Source organism: Erpetoichthys calabaricus, chromosome 18 (assembly GCF_900747795.2).
Source record: "Erpetoichthys calabaricus chromosome 18, fErpCal1.3, whole genome shotgun sequence".
In the NCBI taxonomy this organism is placed as follows: domain Eukaryota; kingdom Metazoa; phylum Chordata; class Cladistia; order Polypteriformes; family Polypteridae; genus Erpetoichthys; species Erpetoichthys calabaricus.
The window spans coordinates 55186748-55210215 of NC_041411.2; the positions used below are offsets into that span (position 1 = coordinate 55186748).

Here is a 23468-nt window from a genome sequence, read left to right on the forward strand (position 1 = left end):
CTAATATGCTTCCATATGACACTCGGGGGGGCTACGACTACCCTTTATATTTCGACTTTGATATCTGACCACTTTTTTATTTTGGGCACTGTGCAACTTTCTGAACTTGAACTTTCGAGTTTCTCTGCCACTTGATCAACTTTCTTTTGTCGTTTATACCACTGCTTAAACAAACAAAAAGTACGGTTTTCCTTGCCTTCAAATAGTGTTCGCTGAAATTCTTCTTTTTGCCATTGTCTTTTCACAGAACGCTGAACTTAAGAGGCTATTTAAATTGATTTGCATATTCAAAGAGGCATAATTCTGGGAGCAGTCGAGGTGGGGCGGCAGGCACGTGCATGTGCATTATATTTCACGCTGACCGGGATTTATTTAGCAGAAGAATGTGGAAGTTGATGTATGCATAGATTTATGCATCTGGATTTTTTTGCGCGTACATACATTTCTGTTTTTGTCCATACACCATGTTTTCGTGTGAATTCTACGCACAGGTTATGGTAAGTGGTGGGCACAAGATGGTAAGTTGTACGCACCAGATTGTTTCCCAGGAAGAAAAAAAAAATTCTTCTTCTGTACACTAAAAGCGTACAGTTCTGCACTTAAATAAGTGCTATTTTCTTACATGTTACTTTACACACTCAGAAGGCCCGTAGGCCTTTAGGCACGTAGACACGGGCACGGTTTAAAACCTTATGCCCTCTATGCCTTACACATGGCAAGGCTGGTCACTAACTGAAGAATAATGTTTAGTCAAAGCAGATAGAAATGGCAAGAATATACCAATACAATTCTGCTTATGGGGGTTTTAGGAACCTCCCATAGATTATGCATTGTCATCTAGTAAAATATTTATGAGTCTTATGTAACTAGGAAAATGGGTCTTACAGGTATATCACTTGAGCATGGAATTATTATACAATGAAGTATAAAAGGAAAATTAATACATTTACTCAAAACAAAAAATGTACAAATTTGGCACTGACCTCATGAGTTGGGCCTCTGCCAAAAAAAAAAAAAAAAAGCTTCATTTTAACAGAGCACTACAGACAGAAATGGCCCCAAAAAAACGGATGGACAGACCTTTACGAGGATAAGTAGAATGGGTTGGGTGAAAACAAGGCAAGATTCCTCTCACTGATGCTAAAAATCTTCATACTGTATGTGTTATTAGGTGAGAAGTCCTCACCAGTTTCAAAAGTATTTTTTCAAGTTTTGCATCATATAAAGAGCTCTAGAGCAACTACCGTAACTCATTTTTATATTTTTGCTCTTCTAAAAAGAGCTACTGAATGTCATAGTAAAAAGCTTTGAATTGCATACCCTAAACCTTACTTTCTGGTGAGTGGCTGATAAGATGATAAATTTTCCAGAGTTATATGAATGATATTTCTTAAATATTATCAGTTTTCCTTTCTGCACCTCATAGACACTTTGAAAGGTACTCTGTGAAAATGTAAACTATTAAATTAACAAATACAAGATAAGGGGGGGGGGGGGGGGGGGTGCAGAGTGGCAGCATGGCCTCGCAACAAGACTGGGGTTCACATCCAAGGTGCTCCCTGCATGAAGTTTACATGTTCTACCTATGTCTTGCTTAGGTTTCCTTCTATAGTCCCAAATGCAGGCTTGTGATGCTCAGTTGTGCCCTAAAGCAGGAGTAGGCAATCTCGGTCCTGGAGTGCCACAGTATGTGCAGGTTTTTGTTCCAACCCAGTTCCTTAACGAGAACTCAATTATTGCTGATGAAGCACATATTGCTTAAGTGACATTTTAATGCTTCATTTTAGTGGTCTTGCTTGTTAAGGTTCTCCAACCTTAATTGCTTATTTCAATCTTAAACTGCTGCATTCAGTGTTTTAATTGCTCCTTATTAGCAATAAGATGTAAAAGACAAAGCAGCCAGCAGTTCTCCAGCTAGCTTTTTTCCAATTACATCTGTGTGTGTTCATCATGCACGGTTTGATTTAATAAAACACTTAATAGAAAAAATGTGACAGACTGAAAATTATCTGTTTTAGGCTTCAAATCATTTGGATGATATCCTTGGAAAGGAAAAAAATCTACGATATAAAAGCCTTACATTGCACAGACTAACAAGCCATAAAATTAAATAAGGTCTGAGATTGGCAATGATTGGTTTCTAATTAAGCAATTGGGTTGGAATGAAAACCTGTAGCCACTGCGGCTCACCAGGACCGACATTGCCTACCCCTGTTTTACATCTTATTAGAGCAATTAAAACACTGAATGCAGCAGTTTAAGATTGAAATAAGCAATTAAGGTTGGAGAACCTTAACAAGCGAGACCACTAAAATGAAGCATTAAAATGTCACTTAAGCAATATGTGCTTCATCAGCAATAATTGAGTTCTCGTTAAGGAACTGGGTTGGAACAAAAACCTGCACATACTGTGGCACTCCAGGACCGAGATTGCCTACCCCTGCCCTAAAGTATTTGTGTGTTCACCCTGCAATGGAATGGCACCCTAACCACAGATTGTTTCTGTCCTGCACAAGATATTTGCTTGGATAGGCTCTACTTTCCCTGGTCCAGATAAGCAAGTTTAGAAAATAGATGCACAAAAGGTTTATTGAGAAAGACATTTTTGACACAGTTATTAACGAATTTTATGTACTGTATGTAGCTGATGCTAACCCCATAATGCAACATGCTATATTGAAATATTTCACAGGTACTATAACTTGATTACATTTTGCAAAGAACCTATGAAATAGAGATCAGTAAACAGCTAATAATGATCTACACTCATATAGGAAAATGAGTGGGGCAAGAGCTTCTAAACCCACTGATACTGTTGTAGATGACAAAGAAACTGCTTTACAATTGTTGCTACATAGTTGGAAAATTAAAATTGAAGCACCTATGAAACATTTTAAAACTCAGTTACTTGTAATGGCACAAGATGGATAAAAAGGTTTTATCCCATCACTAGGATACCAACACATTCCCTAATATGATCTAATTCTGGGTCAATGAGGAGAGAGCATAAGGTAAGGAACAGGGTACCTACCGTATTACCACATGGTACACTCACTGACACACAGTCAGTTTGGAATTGCATATTTAAACTAATATGTAGGCCAAAGGGCTGAAAATTCCCAAATTAAAAAACAAAGTTCACAACAAAACTTTTAAAAGATATTTCAGAATGCATTAAAAAATACTATAGTTTAAAAATAGGGTGTTTTACCATGTCAGCCATTATGAATATGAGAAGTCAAGCAAATTGATACATTTCATTGGCTAACTAAAAATATTACAGTATGAAAGCTTATGAGGCAATGCAGGCCTCTTCTTCAGGCAAGATGTAATACAGAGACTGGAATACCCTGTATTTATATAGGCACTAGGGCAGATACAGCATTGGAAAACCTTTAAGTGAGATATTTTCTGTTTCAATCTCAGGAACTGGTTCCCTTACAGAAAATGTTTTAGCATGGATGGAGTACATCTTTAAAGCCCTCACCCACAACACAAACAGCTACATCCAGGACACCACTGGTTTCCTAAAAAAACTGTCTTCTATAGGCCCCTTACCGGAGGGAACCTTACTGGCCACAATGGATGTTGAGGCACCTTACACGAACATCCCCCATGATGATGGCATATTGGCAAGTGAAACTTATCTAAAACAACATGATTTACCCACAGAGTCAATTACACAAATGATAAAATTGACTGACACACAATTTATTCTCTCATTTGGACAAGACTTATTGGTTTGCACCTCACTATGCAAAACTATTTATGGCAAACTTGGACAAGGATTTTATGTTAACGTGCATCTTAAAACCAACGTTGTATCTCCATTACATAGAAGACATCTTCATAATCTGGACTGCCAGTGAAAAGAACCTCCTCCATTTTCATAACAAATAAAATTCTTTCTACCCCAACATAAAGCTGAAGCTTAATTACTAAAAAACAGAAGTCAACTTCCTTGACACACACCTTTATAACTTCTGTTTTTCACAGACAGACAGACAGACAGATAGATGTACCTACCTGAAAAGTGATAACTCCATCATTTTCAGCCAAGCAGTACATTACAACCGTATTTGCTCCGACCCAACAGACTGGGATAATTAAAAATAATATTTAATTTGAAACTAAACACATTGGCCTAGGTGGACAGTGGGGTGGCTTAATGTCTCTGTCCATGTCAACCTATACAGTTCTAGCTGTGTGTGTGCGTGTGTGTTCTCTTCTCCATTTCAGTCATCTAACATAATGTATGCTTGGTACAGCAAACAAGCTTTCAGTTATCCCTACTTAAAAATTTCTTTGAGCATGTATGCGCAGGCACTTGTATCTGCCTCTGTGTGTGCATGCATATTTTAATAAATAATGCATCTCAAAAACTACTCATACAATTACTCGTCTGGTTTCAGAGCACAGAACAGCTGTGAAACTGCTCTGCTTCGGGTAACTAATGATTTGCTATTTGTCACAAGATTCTTGGAAAAAATCAACATATTAATTCTATTAGACCTTAGCACAGCATTTTGTCCTGTCAAGCAGCACTGCACTCTAATGTTACATACTTCCTCTTGGCCATATTATTCATAGCTCTGGACTGCGTTATCATTTTTATTCAGCTGATCTATGTCAGTGTTAAAAGTGAAAGTTCCTCAGAGTTTCCTCAGTTCACAATTTGCCTCAGTGAAATTAAAATCTGTATGGAATATAACTCTTTAAAATTAAACTGCAACAAAACTGAAAAGTGTTTTGAACATGGGAAATGTGCAATATTAATAAAATGTATCATTACTATTATTATTACTATGGACCTTGTCCATGACTAAACAGATCAGACTGCAAAAATCCCAGTTAAACAATTTTTATGGTAATTATCTTGAACACCAGTAGTGGCGCACTGCACAAATACACTTGACTTGAGCATTCATAGTTTTCATACTCTTTCTCTGTACGTTTAGCATTCGTTTGCGCAGAGGTTGATGTGCTTGCTGCTTCCTGAGCAGCTCTTGTTTTCTCCATCCTAGCGACCCTTTTCTTCTTTTCTTTTGTCGGCATCTCTTCATATTAAAACTGATTAAGGTAGTGTTTGTGTTCTAATCACTTAGTACATTTTCTTTCATTTTTCACTTAAGCTGGCGCTTAAGTCTTCAACCTGCCTCAAGAATGATTTAAGATATGAAGAGGTAGGGGAAGTGACGGCGAAGGGATGAGAACGGTGCCCGTACGCATGCGCCGCACGGCCACCCTGCTGGCTGCTGCCGAGAGTTGTTTCTACAATAAAATAAAATAAAAATAAAAAGAGGAATAACCTTGGAGGTCATTCATCACCCCAAATCAGATAGTAGACATCACATTATATATGTGTACCAAATTTCAGGTCAATAGTTCAAACAGTTTGCGAGCAACAGGTGATTTAAAATCCTGGACAGACAAACGAACAGCCACGGTAGCGTATTATATATAAAGATGGTATTTTTGTACATAGGTCTCACTATTCAGGGTGGATCTCTCCGAAACTGTTCATTCTAAACTTTTGTATCTTTGCTAGGAAGTAGTCATCCAGGAGCTTTATGCAATGCAAAGAAAAAAACATCATTTTATGGGAAAATGGTAATGTTAAAATGTAAAAATCAGTTTTGAATTTCCACTTACACACACCATGCTAAAAAATATTTTTCTTGACCTTTTGAACATCATAGAATTACAACCTGAACTCAAAAGCAAATGTCTGACTCCATCATCAAACATCCATTTACAGGGAAGTAAGCACTCAGAATGAGGAGTTTCTTCATTGACAGAGGTTACCCTTCTCATGTTGAACAAAGGGCGCCTAATCAAGCCAGGAATAGAGTTATCCACTCTAAAAGGAGCCCCAATAATGAAACCCACATTCCGCTGGTCTTCCAATTCCACACCAAAACTATTGATCCAGCAGATCATTAAACAGAATTTCGCCATTTTGCAGAATGATCCTTCCACAACATCCCTTTTCCCCAAACCTCCTTTGATGTCCTTCCATCAACATCACAAATGAATTTCTCATTCATTCTTCACAGAGGAGAAACACATTCACAACCAGGCAATTTTAGCTGTAACATTAGTTGCTGTGTCACTTGCAAATATGTCACCAACAATGCCATTGTATATAACCCAGTCAGTAAATGCAATTTTAAACAACAGGCCTTTTGCCAGTCTAAAAATTGTATTTACGGAATGTCTTGCAAGAAGAGTCCAGCCATCTACACAGACGTAACAGTGAGATAGCTTGCCAACCTTTTCAGAGAGCACGTTCTAGCTGTTAAAATCAAAGATCTGACAAATGCTATTGTAGAACACTTTACACCTCTAGACCATTGCCACCTTGATCTTTCCTTTTGTGTTTATTCACGTGGTTTAAACTATTTTCAAAGAAAACCAAAAGAAACTAAGCTCATTGTCAGCCTGAGAATCGCGTGTCTTTCCAGGTCTTAAAAACCCAACTTAGTTTTCAGTCCCTCTTTTCATCATTTCTAAGGGCAGCTTTTTCACATCCATTCTCATCTTTTCTCCTTTCATCTGCCCTGGCATTGTTCCCTCCTTCCCCGCTTATATTGGTTACCCGATTTTTCCTTTTCACTTGCACTCCTAATGAAGGCTACACAGCCAAAACGTTGTATCTTATACCTTCTTTTCTTTTCAGCGTGAAAAGAAACTAACTAAAAAAAAATAAAATAAATGTTGAACTAAATCACTAGATAATCGTTTCAATGTACACGGAGTATACTGAGATGCGAGAATATTTCGTGTGAACGTCTGATCAAAGGTCTGAGCTGCAACATTTGACATCATTGCAGTATATTTATTATGTATGAACTCACCTCAACTATATTCTAAATACTAATGAAAAAGAAACATTTTATGACAAAAGAACGTTTAACCCATAATGGCAAATAATACTATTCGCCGTTTGTTGTTCGCATTTATCTTCGTTACAAACGACTCTGAAATTCCCTCAAGAAAGTAAAAATCACACGAGAAATACTAAAGTCTAAAACACACCTATTTAAATTATCAACAAACACGAACACCTAACGAATAGTCAGTCTGGGAAGGATTGAAGAGAAAAGGAACAAAATGGTAGAGGAATAACAACTCCTTTCAAATCAAAATGGCTTAATTCAAATTAAACAGTCGGATCAAACTACACTTTATTTACCCCTTAACAAATGACGTTACAAGATAAATCCAACCTGTTGTAGAGGTTACAGTTGTTCCGGCTCAAGAAGAAACGCTTCAGCTCAGGTGCCCTGCCTCTTTGAAAGCCGCGCTCGCGCTGAGGATTCACAAACTAAGTGCGACTCTAGGGGAAGCTTAAACAAATCGAGTACAGTTCAGTGCTCTTTTGTTATGCTGTTTCAAAGTACTCCGGTTATAAACTGTTATTCAAAACATTATATTTTGTGAATTAACGCAGAGCCCACTTCAGGTTAATTTTGAAGTAGCGAAAAAAATGTTAAAAGAAAGCTCCCCCGCCCAATGGTTTACTCATATGTGCTGTGTATCATTCTTTGAGAACGTATAGAACATTGGTTATATATTACATGTCATTTGCTTATTTTAGTACATTACCGGTTTGTAATAATTGTAATATCCGCAAAAATAACGTATTCAGCTTTCTGAACTTATTGAACTTAATATTGTCGGAGACAAAACATTAATGCAAAGCTGGCAACTGCAACCAATTAAACGGAAATAACCGGGGGAAACATTTACGTGTTACACGTTTGGAGCCATGTGAGTACAAGGTGTTTCTGGAGAGCGGGTTCCTAAATTTGCGTGAAGTACGTATAACTGTGCTAAAGCCGATCAAGAGGGTACTTTTTTTTCTAACTAGCGGTATGTTATAGTGTTTAAATATATTGTGACCTAATGTCAGCTTGCCATAGTTCACCAACTAATTAATTAACTGGTATTGTTGATTTCCATTTATGTTAATTGATTTCTACTTTGTTCTGTGTCTTTATTTGTACTAATTCCATATTTAGTAAAATGTAAAATTTATACTTGCATTTTTGGGGAAAAATATACCAAAGAACTATAAAGAGAGCCGAGGGATTTACTGGAATATTCTTAGATGTGTGTATGGATCAGGTTAAAAAAATGCTTTAGGTAGAAGCTGTACGATTAAAACGTTTTCGTTAAGGAGTTAAAACTGATAGTTTGTCAGTGATGATCAGATTTGATGGGAAGGGAAGGATCTGCCATATAGACTTCTTTTAGGTTATATGAGTTATATGGCCCGAGTATATGTACCACCACCTTGTTAGAAGAGAAGTGAGACGGCAAAAACAATATACTGAAAAACATAATGTGACCGTGTTGGGAAAGAAATTCAGGTTTGAGAATATGGAGCGTCACTCAAAAGAAGGGAGGAGTTAGTAAAACACTACCTGTTCTGATTGAGGGAGGAAATGCAGCAGTAACAGACATTGAAAAATTAGAATTATGATCAAAAACATTTGTTAAGATACTCAGTTCAGTAAATTTAAGTAAAGAATGAATGTTTTGCAGAGTAGCAGTTTTAGCGTGCAATCCACAGGTTGATAAGAAAAAAAGAATTGTCTGGCTCTATTTTGGATGCGTAATTTACATTATTAGAGCTTAAACAAACAATAAACAAATAACAAACAAATAAAGACAGTCATCGTCTGGGGTGGATGACATATATTGTAATATGTTTTACCTTTTATCAGAATCTAATCATCTGTTGATTTTGGAATTTTTTAATAAAATGTGGGAAGAAGGGAAACTTCGTTGTCATGGAAGATAGCAGTTGTCGTTCCTATATTAAAACCTAATAAGAATCAGTCATACTTGTCCAGTTAGAGACCCATCTCGTTGACATCTCATGTATGTAAGGTAATGGAACGAATGGTAATTGCAAGATTAAATTAACCCCTATGTTATAAAAGTCTGGTCTTGATGCTGATGATCTTAACAATTTTTGGCCTATTTCCCACTTACCTTTTCTGTCAAAAGTTCTTGAGTGTGTTGTAGCTTCCCAGCTCACCAATTACTTAACCTCTAATAATCTGATGGAACCCTTTCAGTCTGGTTTCAAGGCACAGCACATCTGTGAAACTGCTCTTCTTCGGGTAACCAATGATTTGCTTATGGCAGCAGACTCTGGACAAACCAGCATGTTAATTCTGTTAGACCTCAGTGCAGGATTTGACACTGTCAGACATGACATTCTACTGTCCAGAATGGAGATCATGCTGGGCATCTCTAGCACTGCCCTCCAGTGGTTCAAGTCCTATCTGACTGATAGGCAAGAGTTTGTTGGTCTTGGCAACAGCAGATCAAGCTCAGCGCCAGTCACACAAGGAGTTCCTCAGGGCTCTGTCCTCTGCTGTCTTCTCTTCTGTATTTATATGCTGTCCCTTGGCCATATTATTCGTAGCTATGTACTGGGTTATCATTTTTATGCAGATGACACTCAACCTCTATTTCAATGTCAAAAGTGCAACTTCATCCGAGTTTTCTCAGCTCAGAACTTGCCTCAGTGAAATTAAAACCTGGATGGAGCAGAACTGTTTAAAATTAAATTGCAACAAAACTGAACTCCTGCAAATTGGCACTAAAGCACTACTTAAGAAAATGAGCTCCTTTTCAGTCACTCTTGACAGTGATCTCATCAGACCTTCTTCTGATGCAAGGAATCTTGGTGTCATTTTTGATTCTTATTCCGCCCACATAAATCACATTAAGAAACTTTCTTACTTTCACCTCCGTAACATATCCCATGTTCGCTCATTCCTCTCCTTTTCTAATGCTGAGAAACATGTTCATGCTTTTATCACATCCCACATCAATTATTGTAACTCGCTGCTGGTAGGTGCCCCTTCTAATCTTATATCACAGCTCCAGTTGATTCAAAACTCTGCTGCAAGAGTCCTTACACAAACCAGCAACAGTGAGCGCATCACACCCATCCTGCTTCACCTCTTCACTGGCTCCCTGTGTCTTACAGGATTGAATATAAAATTCTATTAATAACCTACAAAGCTTTAAATGGCCTTGTCCCAGACTACATCAGTGACCTTCTAAATCACTACGCCTACTAAGGTCCTCTGATTCTGGTAATCTTGTTGTGCCTCACACTAACCTGCACTCTATGGGTGACAGGGCCTTCAGCTCCATAGCACCCAGACTTTGGAATGATATCCCGAAATGAATTAGATCAGCTGACTCCATTCATTCTTTTAAAAAACAACTAAAACTCCTCTATTTAGGAAGGCTTTTAACTTAACTTAACATTCTGTCCTTTCTTTCAGTTTACCTCTTTGTCCAAGTGCTCAGGAGATTTGTGTGTTTGTTATATCACAAATTAGGTTATTTGTTAGGTTTTTCTTTTAGTATTGAATTTAGTATTTTACTCTGGTTTATTGTCCTTTATTCTATTAAATGCTTATCTGTTTCATTGTTCTGTACAGGAAAACATTTGTATCCAATGTTACATATACCCCGCTGTTTTTTTTCTCTAAGACTTTGTGAAGCACTTTGAGCATGGGAAAGGCACTATATAAATAAAATGTTTTATTATTATTATTAAATTATTTTTTGGAAAGTCATGGAAAATTTGCTGTACATCAAGCTGGATTTTGAAAAAGGGAAAATGATAATGCACTCTGTATTGAGTTTGCAATCAGATATGCATAAGGTTCAAGTTAATAAAGAGTTTGTTATAGCAGTTCTCATAGAGAGAAAACATGATATTGTATGGACAAAATAATTATTGAGCAAACTAGAAAAGATGGGAATAAGTAGAAGAACATTTAACTGGATCAGAGATTTTCTAAATGAAAGGAGGGTAAATGTCAGGGTGGGATCATTATTTTCAAAAGAATATGATATAGAGAATGCAACTCCACAAGGGAGTGTATAAAGCCTTGTTTAATGTCATGATTAATGAAGTCTTTGATCATACAAGTTCAGATATTTCAAAATCATTTTATGTAGATGATGGTACATTATAGAAATAGATAGAAACATAAAATGTCTGGTAAAGAAAATGCAGCATGGATAGATAGAAATATAAAATGTATGGTAAAGAAAATGCAGCATCCCCTTTATCAAGTAGAAGTATGGCATCATCAGTGGGGGTTTAGATTTTCAAGAGTCAGTGCTGAAATTCTTAGGAATAGGGATGGGAAAAAAACAATGTGAAAAGTACATGTGAATAAAATAGAAAAAAATGGAAGAAACCCATTAATGTTCTCAGGTGTTTGTATGTGTATGATTGGAATGCAAATATAAAGTATCTTAAACAGCTGTATATTGCAACTGTTTGATCTATAATCGATTATGGATGCATTGCATATGTGTAAGCTTCACAGGCAGTATTCAAACTCCTTGATAAAATATAAACACAGGGTTTGAGAATATGTAGTGGTTCTATGAAATCCTCTACATTATCAACAGTATTAGTAGAAATGGAAGACTCGTTTGTATTTACACAGAATTCAATTGGCAGTGGTCTACTGCAGGGGTCCCCAACCACCGGTCCGCGACCCACTACCGGGCCGCAGCCGTCTGACAGCCGGGCCGCGAGAGAACTGCCGGCAACGGAGACTCACTCAGACTTTTCAGAACACTTGGCGGGTGGGGCTTTGTAGCGGCGCAGAGAGAGGAGAGAGTATTACAACAAAGCAAGTCAGCTCGAAGTGATCACTCGAGTGAAGGCAGCTTCACAAAAAAACAGATCCTTAACAAACTGTTATTAGTATATTTTCCCTCAATTTAAAAAGGTTTTGTTTTCTTCTTAATAAAAATTTAAAAGCGGTACTTCGCCGGTGCGAAGCGCGTGGATTTGACCGACTGACACATACAGACATATTCATGAGTGCAGGTACTTCGGAAAGAAAGCACCGTGTAAACCTAAAGTTTAAATTAAGTTCATAGACCTACAAAAGGTTGCCATTCATTTGAGGCAAGATTGCTTTTCTTCTGTGCAACTATACGTTGCATTCTCAAGAGTGTGCTTGCACGGCTTCGGATATATATATATATATATATATATATATATATATATATTATATATATGTATTTCTATATATATATATATATATGTATATGTATTTCTATATATAAATATGTAAGCTTATAAGTACTGCCTTACTTCTCTTTAAGAAAGGAAGATGTAATGATACTTGATTTAAACGATTCCATGTCTTCCTGGGTTTGCTTAGCTTATTGTCAATATCTTTACACCTTTTTTTAAGACTTAGTGACTGAAACGGGCTTTCACGAAAAAAGTTAGGGCTTTGCTACAGGATACACCCTCCACAAGTTAAGCAAGTAAAAATAAAATATATATTTCTGTTTTATTTAAACCTTTTAAGTTCGACTGTATAGCCCCATTTGGCTGTATAATTTTTTTTTTCTTTCTTCAGTAATATTTAATCTCCTTAAAGAAAAAGAACATATCCATTTTACTTTTTTTGTATCTCTTTAGTAATATTTTAGTGTAAAAGGATAACCAGTATTTAAACCTTTTATGTTACTTTATACATTTATTTTACACAATGTTGAAAAATTAATAAGAAAGCTACATATTTTGGCAGCTGCTGCTTTAATTTTCAATGAAATGAAAAAAGCTCTCCAAGAGAAAACGTCAATGAAGAAGAAACACTTTACACTATCTAAAAATGAGAAACCCTCATTTATAAAAGTTTGCTGCAGATGACTTAACTGAAAATAAATGAATAGTTCCTATGTGTATAATACATATTTATCTATTTTACTTATGCCTTTATTCCAGCAACTTGCAACATCTGAGGTACAATTTGTTACATTACGTTTGTTTTTTGCAGCACAGGCAGGTGAAGTGACTTCCTCAAGGTCACACAGTGGTGTCAGTACCAGGATTTGAACTGACAAGCTCCGGGTTTACTGAAATATTACTGAAGAAAGAAAAAAAATGAAAACAGGCAAATAGGGCTATGCATACAGATGTCCATCCATCCATTATCCAACCCGCTATATCCTAAATACAGGAGCCAATAAGTAGATATGTATATATACAGTATATATAATATGGTTGTCATGGAACCATATATATATATATATATATATACACAAATATATACACATATATATACACATATATATATATATATATATATATATATATATATATATTATATATACATATATATATATATATATATATATATATATATACACACACATATCTACATATATACAGTGATCCCTCGCTATATCGCGCTTCGTCTTTTGCGGCTTCACTCCATCGCGGATTTTAAATGTAAGCATATGTGCCCCTCCTTTAACCGCCACCTTATCGTGGTGGAGGGGTTTGCGTGTCCCAATGATCCTAGGAGCTCTGTTGTCCGGGGCTTTATGCCCCTGGTAGGGCCACCCAAGGCAAACTGGTCCTAGGTGAGGGATGAGACAAAGAGCGGTCAAACAAACCTCCTATGAAGAAAAACAATTTTGGACGGCGTTTTCCCTTGCCCGGACGCGGGTCACCGGGGCTCCACTCTGGAGCCAGGCCTGGAGGTGGGGCTCGATGGCGAGCGCCTGGTGGCCGGGCCTGCACCCATGGGGCTCGGCCGGGCACAGCCCGAAGAGGCAACATGGGTCCCCCCTTCCCATGGGCTCACCACCTATGGGAGGGGCCAAGGAGGTCGGGCGCAGTGTGAGTTGGGTGGTGGCCGAAGGCGGGGGACCTTGGCAGTCCGATCCTCGGCTACAGAAGCTGGCTCTTGGGACGTGGAATGTCACCTCTCTGAAGGGGAAGGAGCCTGAGCTAGTGCGCGAAGTTGAGAGGTTCCGGCTAGATATAGTCGGACTCACCTCAACGCACAGCTTGGACTCTGGAACCAATCGCCTTGAGAGGGGCTGGACTCTGTACCACTCTGGAGTTGCCCCCGGTGAGAGGCGCCGAGCAGGTGTGGGTATACTTATTGCCCCCCAACTTGGAGCCTGTACATTGGGGTTTACCCCGGTGGACGAGAGGGTAGCCTCCCTTTGCCTTCGGGTGGGGGGGACGGGTCCTAACTGTTGTTTGTGCGTATGCACCGAACAGCAGTTCGGAGTACCCACCCTTTTTGGAGTCCCTGGAGGGGGTGCTAGAGGGCATACCTTCTGGGGACTCCCTCGTTCTGCTGGGAGACTTCAATGCTCACGTGGGCAATGACAGTGAGACCTGGAAGGGCGTGATTGGGAGGAATGGCCCCCCCAATCTGAACCCGAGCGGTGTTTTGTTATTGGACTTCTGTGCTCGTCACGGATTGTCCATAACGAACATCATGTTCAAGCATAGGGGTGTTCATATGTGCACTTGGCACCAGGACACCCTAGGCCTCAGTTCGATGATCGACTTTGTGGTCGTGTCGTCGGACTTGCGGCCACATGTCTTGGACACTCGGGTGAAGAGAGGGGCGGAGCTGTCAACTGATCACCACCTGGTGGTGAGTTGGCTTTGATGGTGGGGGAGGATGCCGGTCAGGCGTGGTAGGCCCAAACGTGTTGTGAGGGTCTGCTGGAACGTCTGGCAGAGCCCCCTGTCAGAAGTAGCTTCAACTCCACCTCCGGCAGAACTTCGACCAGATCCCGAGGGAGGTGGGGGGACATTGAGTCCGAATGGGCCATGTTCCGTGCCTCTATTGTTGAGGCAGCTGACCGGAGCTGTGGCCGTAAGGTGGTCGGTGCCTGTCGTGGCGGCAATCCCCGAACCCGTTGGTGGACACCGGCGGTGAAGGATGCCGTCAAGCTGAAGAAGGAGTCCTACAGGACCCTTTTGTCCTGTGGGACCCTGGAGGCAGCTGATAGGTACCGGCAGGCCAAGCGGAATGTGGCTTTGGTGGTTGCTGAGGCAAAAACTCGGGCGTGGGAGGTGTTTGGGGAGGCCATGGAGAACGACTTTCGGACGGCTTCGAGGAGATTCTGGTCCACCATCCGGCGTCTCAGGAAGGGGAAGCAGTGCAGTGTCAACACTGTATATGGTGGGGATGGTGCGCTGCTGACCTCGACTCGGGACGTTGTGGGTCGGTGGGGGGAGTACTTCGAAGACCTCCTCAATCCCATTAACATGCCTTCCAATGAGGAAGCAGAGCCTGGGGACTCAGAGGTGGGCTCCCCCATCTCTGGGACTGAGGTCAGCGAGGTGGTCAAAAAACTCCTTGGTGGCAGGGCCCCAGGGGTGGATGAGATACGCCCGGAGTTCCTCAAGGCTCTGGATGTTGTAGGACTGTCTTGGCTGACACGCCTCTGCAACATCACATGGACATCAGGGACAGTGCCTCTGGATTGGCAGACCGGGGTGGTGGTCCCCCTCTTTAAGAAGGGGGATTGGAGGGTGTGTTCAGACTACAGAGGGATCACACTCCTCAGCCTCCCTGGAAAAGTCTATTCAGGGGTCCTGGAGAGGAGGGTCCGTCGGATAGTCGAGCCTCGGAATTAGGAGGAACAGTGTGGTTTTCGTCCTGGTCGCGGAACAGTGGACCAGCTCTATACCCTTAGCAGGGTCCTGGAGGGTGCATGGGAGTTTGCCCAACCAGTCTACATGTGTTTTGTGGACTTGGAAAAGGCATTCGACCGTGTCCCTTGGGGAATCCTGTGGGGGGTACTCTGAGAGTATGGGGTACCGGACCCCCTGATAAGGGCTGTTCGGTCCCTGTACGATCGGTGCCAGAGCCTGGTCCACATTGCCGGCAGTAAGTCGAACCCATTTTCAGTGAGAGTTGGACTCCGCCAGGGCTGCCCTTTGTCACCGATTCTGTTCATAACTTTTATGGACAGAATTTCTAGGCGCAGCCAGGGTGTTGAGGCGGTCCGGTTTGGTGGACTCAGGATTGGGTCACTGCTTTTTGCAGATGATGTTGTCCTGTTTGCTTCATCAGGCCGTGATCTTCAGCTCTCTCTGGATCGGTTCGCAGCCGAGTGTGAAGCGGCTGGGATGAGAATCAGCACCTCCAAATCCCAAACCATGGTCCTCAGCCGGAAAAGGGTGGAGTGCCCTCTCAGGGTTGGTAGCGAGATCCTGCCCCAAGTGGAGAAGCTCAAGTATCTCGGGGTCTTGTTGACGAGTGAGGGAAGAATGGAGCGTGAGATCGACAGGCGGATCGGTGCGGCATCCGCAGTAATGCGGGCTCTGCATCGGTCTGTCGTGGTGAAAAAGGAGCTGAGCCTCTCAATTTACCAGTCGATCTATGTTCCTACCCCTCACCTATGGTCATGAGCTATGGGTAGTGACCGAAAGAACGAGATCGCGAATACAAGCGGCTGAAATGAGTTTCCTCCGCAGGGTGTCTGGGCTTTCCCTTAAAGATAGGATGAGAAGCTCAGTCATCCGGGAGGGGCTCAGAGTAGAGCCGCTGCTCCTCCGCATCGAGAGGAGTCAGATGAGGTGGCTCGGGCATCTGATCAGGATGCCTCCTGGACGCCTCCCTGGTGAGGTGTTCCGGGCACGTCCAACCGGGAGGAGGCCCCGGGGAAGACCCAGGACACGCTGGAGGGACTATGTCTCTCGACTGGCCTGGGAACGCCTTGGGATTCTCCCGGAAGAGCTAGAAGAAGTGGCCAGGGAGAGGGAAGTCTGGGCATCTCTGCTTAAGCTGCTGCCCCCGCGACCCGACCTCGGATAAGCGGGAGACAATGGATGGATGGATGGATATGTGAATATATATCGCGGATTTTTCACTGCTTCGCGGATGTCTGCGATCTACAGTACGTGTGCTTCCTCAGTTGATTTGCCCATTTGAATTCAAACAAGGGACACATTTGAATTGAAACAAGGGACGCTATTGGCGGATTGCTGAGAAGGTACCCAATCAGAGCACGCGGTTAAGTTCCTGTGTGCTGCTGATTGGCTCAGCGACGGAGTGCTGCATTAACCAGGAAGTCTGAAGGAAGGAAACAGCTACACCGCTGCAGGACACCATTACAGCATAAATGAGTCCACGATTCTTTTTATTTAAAAAGGAGGAAAAGCATATAAGATCTACGGCCGCAGTGTCTTTTAACCAGGGCACAAAATGAGTTGCAAGTGGACGTTGTAAGGCAGTAGTCTGGATGGAATCTGCTTTAGGGATTTGGATTGAAGAGTGATGGAAGAAGAACAACGGCGGTGCTACACAGTCGCCTGAAGAGGCTCCTTTAGAAGAGCTGTAACGCTATCCTTTGTTGTGCAGTAAAATTAAACTCATCGTTATCGGACAAGTCGTCGTGTCATTGTTGGTAAGTAACCATAATTAATTATTTACGTACAGTACTTATTACATGTACATAGTTTAGTGTCACTGTACACACATTTTACTGTATACAATTTTTCTTGCATTGTACGTATTTATTGATGGTGGCCTGTCTGTCGTAATGGCTGTAACATATGTGATATCGGAGACGCTCGATATCTTTAAAATAATATTTAGGTTTTACTGTATGTAAACTGTGTTTACATACATAATTTCAACGAATCTTACCTAATATCTAAGAGAATACAAAGGGTTTATGCTGTATAATTGTGCGTGAAATGTTTATAATAGTGTGGGAGAGTTTATAAGGGCTTAAAATATATAAAAATAACCATATAAACATATGGTTTCTACTTCGCGGATTTTCTTATTTCGCGGGTGGCTCTGGCACGCAACCCCCGCGATGGAGGAGGGATTACTGTATATCAAAATACCCGCGCTTCGCAGCGGCGAAGTACTGCTTTAAAATTTTTATTAAGAAGAAAAGTAAACCTTTTTAAACCGAGTGAAAATGTATCAATAATTATTTGTTAAGGATCTCTTTTTATAGCACGTTGTCAGGTCGCCCCTCTGGTTGTAATATGACCAAGCTGTGTGCTGAGCTTACTCTTGAGCATGCAACGTACAGTTTGCTACGTGAAAATCAGTCTTGCCTCAAATCAATGCCAACCTTTTGTAGGGTCTGTCCCTGAGACTTATTAATTGTCATTGTGAAGCAGAGCCTTAGTGGAAATTGGAGGCGTTTGAATTGAAATGGGAGATCAGAGGGTATAACGGGGATGCGAGGAATAAAAACTCTCTCCCCTGAGCCACGGCCAGTAAAAATAGTTGCCTCAATGACGTTCTTTTGCAGACACGTCACCTGAAGTCTCGTGCCGTCAGAAAGTTTCAGTGGCTGTACGCAAATCCACAATCGGTTTCATATTGTTTCGTACCTTATCAATTGTGTAATGTGTTTTTTGAACAGGTTTGATTCATCGAAGTGATCACTCCTGCTGCGTTCAGTCACTTCACGTGAGCCGCTGTCTTGTGTGATGTTGCGATGTCCATACCTCATGTCTTCTCATTAAACTTGTATCTCGCGAATATGGCATTGCAAACGGCAGCGGGTCAGTTCAAGTGCTTACGTGGGAGGCATGATGACGCGATATATTTTGATATATATCAAAATGCCCGCGCTTCGCAGCGGCTAAGTACTGCTTTAAAAATTTTATTAAGAAGAAAAGTAAACCTTTTTAAACTGAGGAAAATGAACCGGTTGTAATATGACCAAGCTGTGTGCCGAGTTTACTCTTGAGCATGAAATCTAACGTGGTTTGTGCCCTTCAGAATGAAAACAGTTTGCATTTACCTTTTTAATAAAAGGCGAGCTTTTAAGCCTGAGAAATCACCCCGTAAATGCACACGTTTAATTGCACATGTGTTAATATGTATACTTATACAGTATTAAAAGACACTCAACAATTAACGTCATTTACCTTCGTTCCCGTGTTTGACTCGTGCTGTAAATCTCTTCCTTGTTTTTAGTTCACGTGATTATGTAGGAGGCGTGATGACGCGATACGTCACTCCGCCTCCTCCATTAGAGTATATGGACAAAAAACAGGTTCCAGTTATGACCATTATGCGTAGAATTTTGAAATGAAATCTGCCTAACTTTTGTAAGTAAGCTGTAAGGAATGAGCCTGCCAAATTTCAGCCTTCTACCTACACGGGAAGTTGGAGAATTAGTGATGAGTGAGTCAGTCAGTCAGTCAGTCAGTGAGGGCTTTGCCTTTTATTAGTATAGATGAACATGTTGTTCTTAAGTTTGCATATGCTGGATTTATGTCCAAGTGTTTGTTGATGGCGTTCTCATTTGATAGCCAAGATTCGGCCAGCTCTCTGGCACTTTTAGTACTGGCCTTAAATTTTACTTGTACATTGTCCCAGTTAAATGTATGTCCTGTTGATTTAGTATGCATGTAGATCAATGAAAGTGAGTCCATTCTTCTGATGGCGTTGCGATGTTCCTGTATATGTGTTGCGATTCTTTTTGAAGTTTGTCCTATGTATACCACTGAGCAAGAACTGCATGGAATGCTATAAACTGCGTTTCGTGGTTCTGCTATTGATTTCTTGTTTTTAGCATTAAACAGGACTGTGTGCAGATTGTTTGTGGGTTTGTGTGCTATTCTGACACCTGACTTGGCCAGGATGCGCACTGTACCTTCAGACACCTTAATCGCAACACGTATACAGGATCATTGCAACGCCGTCAGAAGAATGGACTCACTTTCATTGATCTACATGCATACTAAATCAACAGGACATACATTTAACTGGGACAATGTACAAGTAAAATTTAAGGCCAGTACTAAAAGTGCCAGTGAGCTGGCCGAATCTTGGCTATCAAATGAGAACGCCATCAACAGACACTTGGACATAAATCCAGCATATGCAAACTTAAGAACAACATGTTCATCTATACTAATAAAAGGCAAAGCCCTCACTGACTGACTGACTGACTCACTCACTCATCACTAATTCTCCAACTTCCCATGTAGGTGGAACGCTGAAATTTGGCAGGCTCATTCCTTACAGCTTACTTACAAAAGTTAGGCAGATTTCATTTCGAAATTCAAAGCGTAACGGTCATAACTGGAACCTCTTTTTTGTCCATATACAGTAATGGACGGCAGCTCGCTGGCCGTGGGAGGCGGGGTTGCGTATCACGTCATCACGCCTCACACGTAATCACGTGAACTGACTGTGAAGGAGAAAGGACGGCCTTATATGGCGTTCGTTTATAAAACAGCGGACAGGCTGTGTAAAGGCAGCTTCACAAAAAACAGATCCTTAACAAATTGTTATTGGTATATTTTCCCTCAGTTTAAAAAGGTTTGCTTTTCTTCTTAATAAAAATTTAAAAGCAGAACTTCGCCGCTAAACTTGCAGCGTCGCCGCTATTCAATGACACTTGCCTAACGCCTGACTTTATTGAAAAGAAACTAAACTTGCAGTGCCGCTATTCAATGACGCGCCGCTATACAATTACACTTGCCTTACGCCTGATGAGCCAAGAATTAGGGCTTAACACGTGTCGCGTACTCTTTGCATTATTTGACAGTAAACTATTTTCAACCATTCTATGATCTGCTTCTCACAACTGAAGGCACCGTGGCTGATGTTAGCTGACTTGCTGGCCAACCATACCTGATAGGTAACCACCCATACAATCAGATTGTGATTCACACTACGAATGCCGTGAATGTAATTATCCCAATCTACATGCTAGAGAAAACCTCAATGAAGAAGAAACAGTGTGTAAGCATACATATTAACACATGTGCAATTAAACATGTGCATTTACAGGGTGATTTCTCAGGCTTAAAGCTCGCCTTTTATTAAAAAGGTAAATGCAAACTGTTTTCATTCTGAAGGGAACAAACAACGTTGGATTTCAGCCGTTAAACGCGCAAAAATGTCGGTACACCAGATAAATAAGCGCAACATATTATCAGTTGTATTGTAATGCTTACAATACATATAGAAATGTGTTAATCGTTAACTAATAGTATGGGATGGTGTTTTTCGACTCGCGCCTTGATTTAAACAATTCCATATCTTGGTGGGTTTGCGTAGCTTATTGTCAATATCTTTACACCTGTTTTTAAGACTTATTGACTGAAACGGGCTTTCACGAAAAAAGTTAGGGCTTTGCTACAGGATACACCCTCCACAAGTTAAGGAAGTAAAAATAAAGGTATATATTTCTGTTTTATTTAAACCTTTTAAGTTCGTATGCATAGCCCCATTTGGCTGTTTTAGTTTTTTTTTTTTCTTTCTTCAGTAATATTTAATTTCCTTAAAGAAAAACAACATATGCATTTTACTTTTTTTGTATCTCTTTAGTAATATTTTAGTGTAAAAGGATAACCAGTATTTAAACCTTTTATGTTACTTTATAAAGTTATTTTACACAATGTTGAAAAATTAATAAGAAAGCTACATATTTTGGCAGCTGCTGCTTTAATTTTCAATGAAATGAAAAAAGTTTTCCAAGAGAAAACCTCAATGAAGAAGAAACAGTTTACACGGGTTTGCTGAAATATTACTGAATAAAGAAAAAAAACAAAAACGGGCAAATGGGGCTATGCATACAAATGTCCATCCATCCATAATCCAACCCGCTATATCCTAAATACAGGAGCCAATAAGTAGATATGTATATATATATATATATATATATACACTAGCAAAATACCCGCGTTTCGCAGCGGAGAAGTAGTGTGTTAATCAGGTTATGTAAAAATATATATACATATATATACAGTAAATATGTACATATACACATATCTACATATACATATATATACATACATATACACATCCACATATACATATATATATATATATACAAATTTACACATCTACATATATATATATATATATACATATCTATACTAATAAAAGGCAAAGCCCTCACTGACTGACTGACTGATTCACTCATCACTAATTCTCCAACTTCCCGTGTAGGTAGAAGGCTGAAATTTGGCAGGCTCATTCCTTACAGCTTACTTACAAAAGTTAGGCAGGTTTCATTTCGAAATTCTACGCGTAATGGTCATAACTGGAACCTGTTTTTTGTCCATATACTCTAATGGAGGAGGCGGAGTCACGTCATCACGTATTACGCTTCCTACGTAATCACGTGAAGTGAAAACAAGGAAGAGATTTACAGCACGAGTCAAACGCGGGAACGAAGGTAAATGACGTTAATTGTTGAGTGCCTTTTAATACTGTGTAAGCATACATATTAACAGATGTGCAATTAAACGTGTGTATTTACGGGGTGATTTCTCAGGCTTAAAAGCTCGCCTTTTATCAAACGCGGGAACAAAGGTAAATGACGTTGTTGAGTGTCTTAATACTGTGTAAGCATACATATTAACACATGTGCAATTAAACGTGTGCATTTACAGGGTGATTTCTCAGGCTTAAAAGCTCGCCTTTTGTTAAAAAGGTAAATGCTGTTTTCATTCTGAAGGGCACAAACCACATTAGATTTCATGCTCAAGAGTAAGCTCAGCACACATCTTGGTCATATTAGAACCGGAAGGGCGAACTGACAACATGGTATACAAAGAGATCCTTAAGAAATAATTATTGATTCATTTTCCCTCTGTTTAAAAAGGTTTACTTTTCTTCTTAATAAAAATTTTAAAGCAGTACTTCGCCGCTGCCAAGCGCGGGTATTTTGATATATATCAAAATATATCGCGTCATCACGCCTCCCATGTAAGCATGTGAACTGACCCGCTGCCGTTTGCAATGCCATATTCACGAGATACAAGTTTAATGAGAAGACACGAGGTATAAACGACAGTTTGGATCACTTTGTGACAGAGTTAAAATTGCTGTAGCGAGAAACTTTTAACTGCCGGGTCTTAGCTAACATTAAATAAACCCCTGGACATCGCAACATCACACAAGAGATCGGCTCACGTGAAGTGACTGAACGCAGCAGGAGTGATCACTTCGATGAATCAAACCTGTTCAAAAAACACATTACACAATTGCTAAGGTACGAAAACAATATGAAACCGATTGTGGATTTGCGTACAGCCACTGAAACTTTGTGACGGCACGAGACTTCAGGTCACGTGTCTGCAAAAGAACCTCATTCAGGCAACTATTTTTTACTGGCGGTGGCTCAGGGAGAGAGTTTTTATTCCTGCATCCCCGTTATACCCTCTGATCTGCCATTTCAATTCAAACGCCTCCAATTTCCACTAAGGCTCTGCTTAGCAATGACAATTAATAAGTCTCAGGGACAGACCCTACAAAAGGTTGGCATTGATTTTGAGGCAGGACTGCTTTTCACATGGCCAACTGTACGTTGCATGCTCAACAGTAAGCTCAGCACACAGCTTCGTCATATTACAACCAGAGGGAGAACTGACAACGTACTATACAAATAGATCCATAACAAATAATTATTGATTTATTTTCCCTCAGTTTAAAAAGGTTTACTTTTCTTCTTAATAAAATTTTAAAGCAGTACTTCGCCACTGCGAAGCGCGGGTATTTTGATATATCTCAAAATATATCGCGTCATCACGCCTCCCATGTAAGCACGTGAACTGACCCGCTGCCCTTTGCAATGCCATATTCGCGAGATACAAGTTTAATGAGAAGACACGAGGTTTAAACGACAGTTTGGATCAC

The 23468-nt window shown here is 40.3% G+C and overlaps 2 protein-coding genes across 4 annotated transcripts in view; one reads left to right on the forward strand and one right to left on the reverse strand.

Moving 5' to 3' along the window:
* The window catches only part of cenpp (centromere protein P), a 410887-nt gene extending 403527 nt beyond the window's left edge, over positions 1-7360 (reverse strand). The window contains exon 1 of the mRNA XM_051921525.1: positions 7230-7360. The gene's annotated coding sequence lies outside the window, so the exon portion shown is untranslated. The remainder of the gene's footprint in view (positions 1-7229) is intronic.
* Positions 7361-7695: 335 nt separating this feature from the next.
* nol8 (nucleolar protein 8) overlaps positions 7696-23468 on the forward strand; it is a 122025-nt gene continuing 106252 nt past the window's right edge. Inside the window, exon 1 of one of the 3 annotated variants that reach the window (XM_051921421.1) lies at positions 7696-7875. The gene's annotated coding sequence lies outside the window, so the exon portion shown is untranslated. The remainder of the gene's footprint in view (positions 7876-23468) is intronic. The other 2 variants (XM_051921422.1, XM_051921423.1) reach the window with 2 other exon arrangements.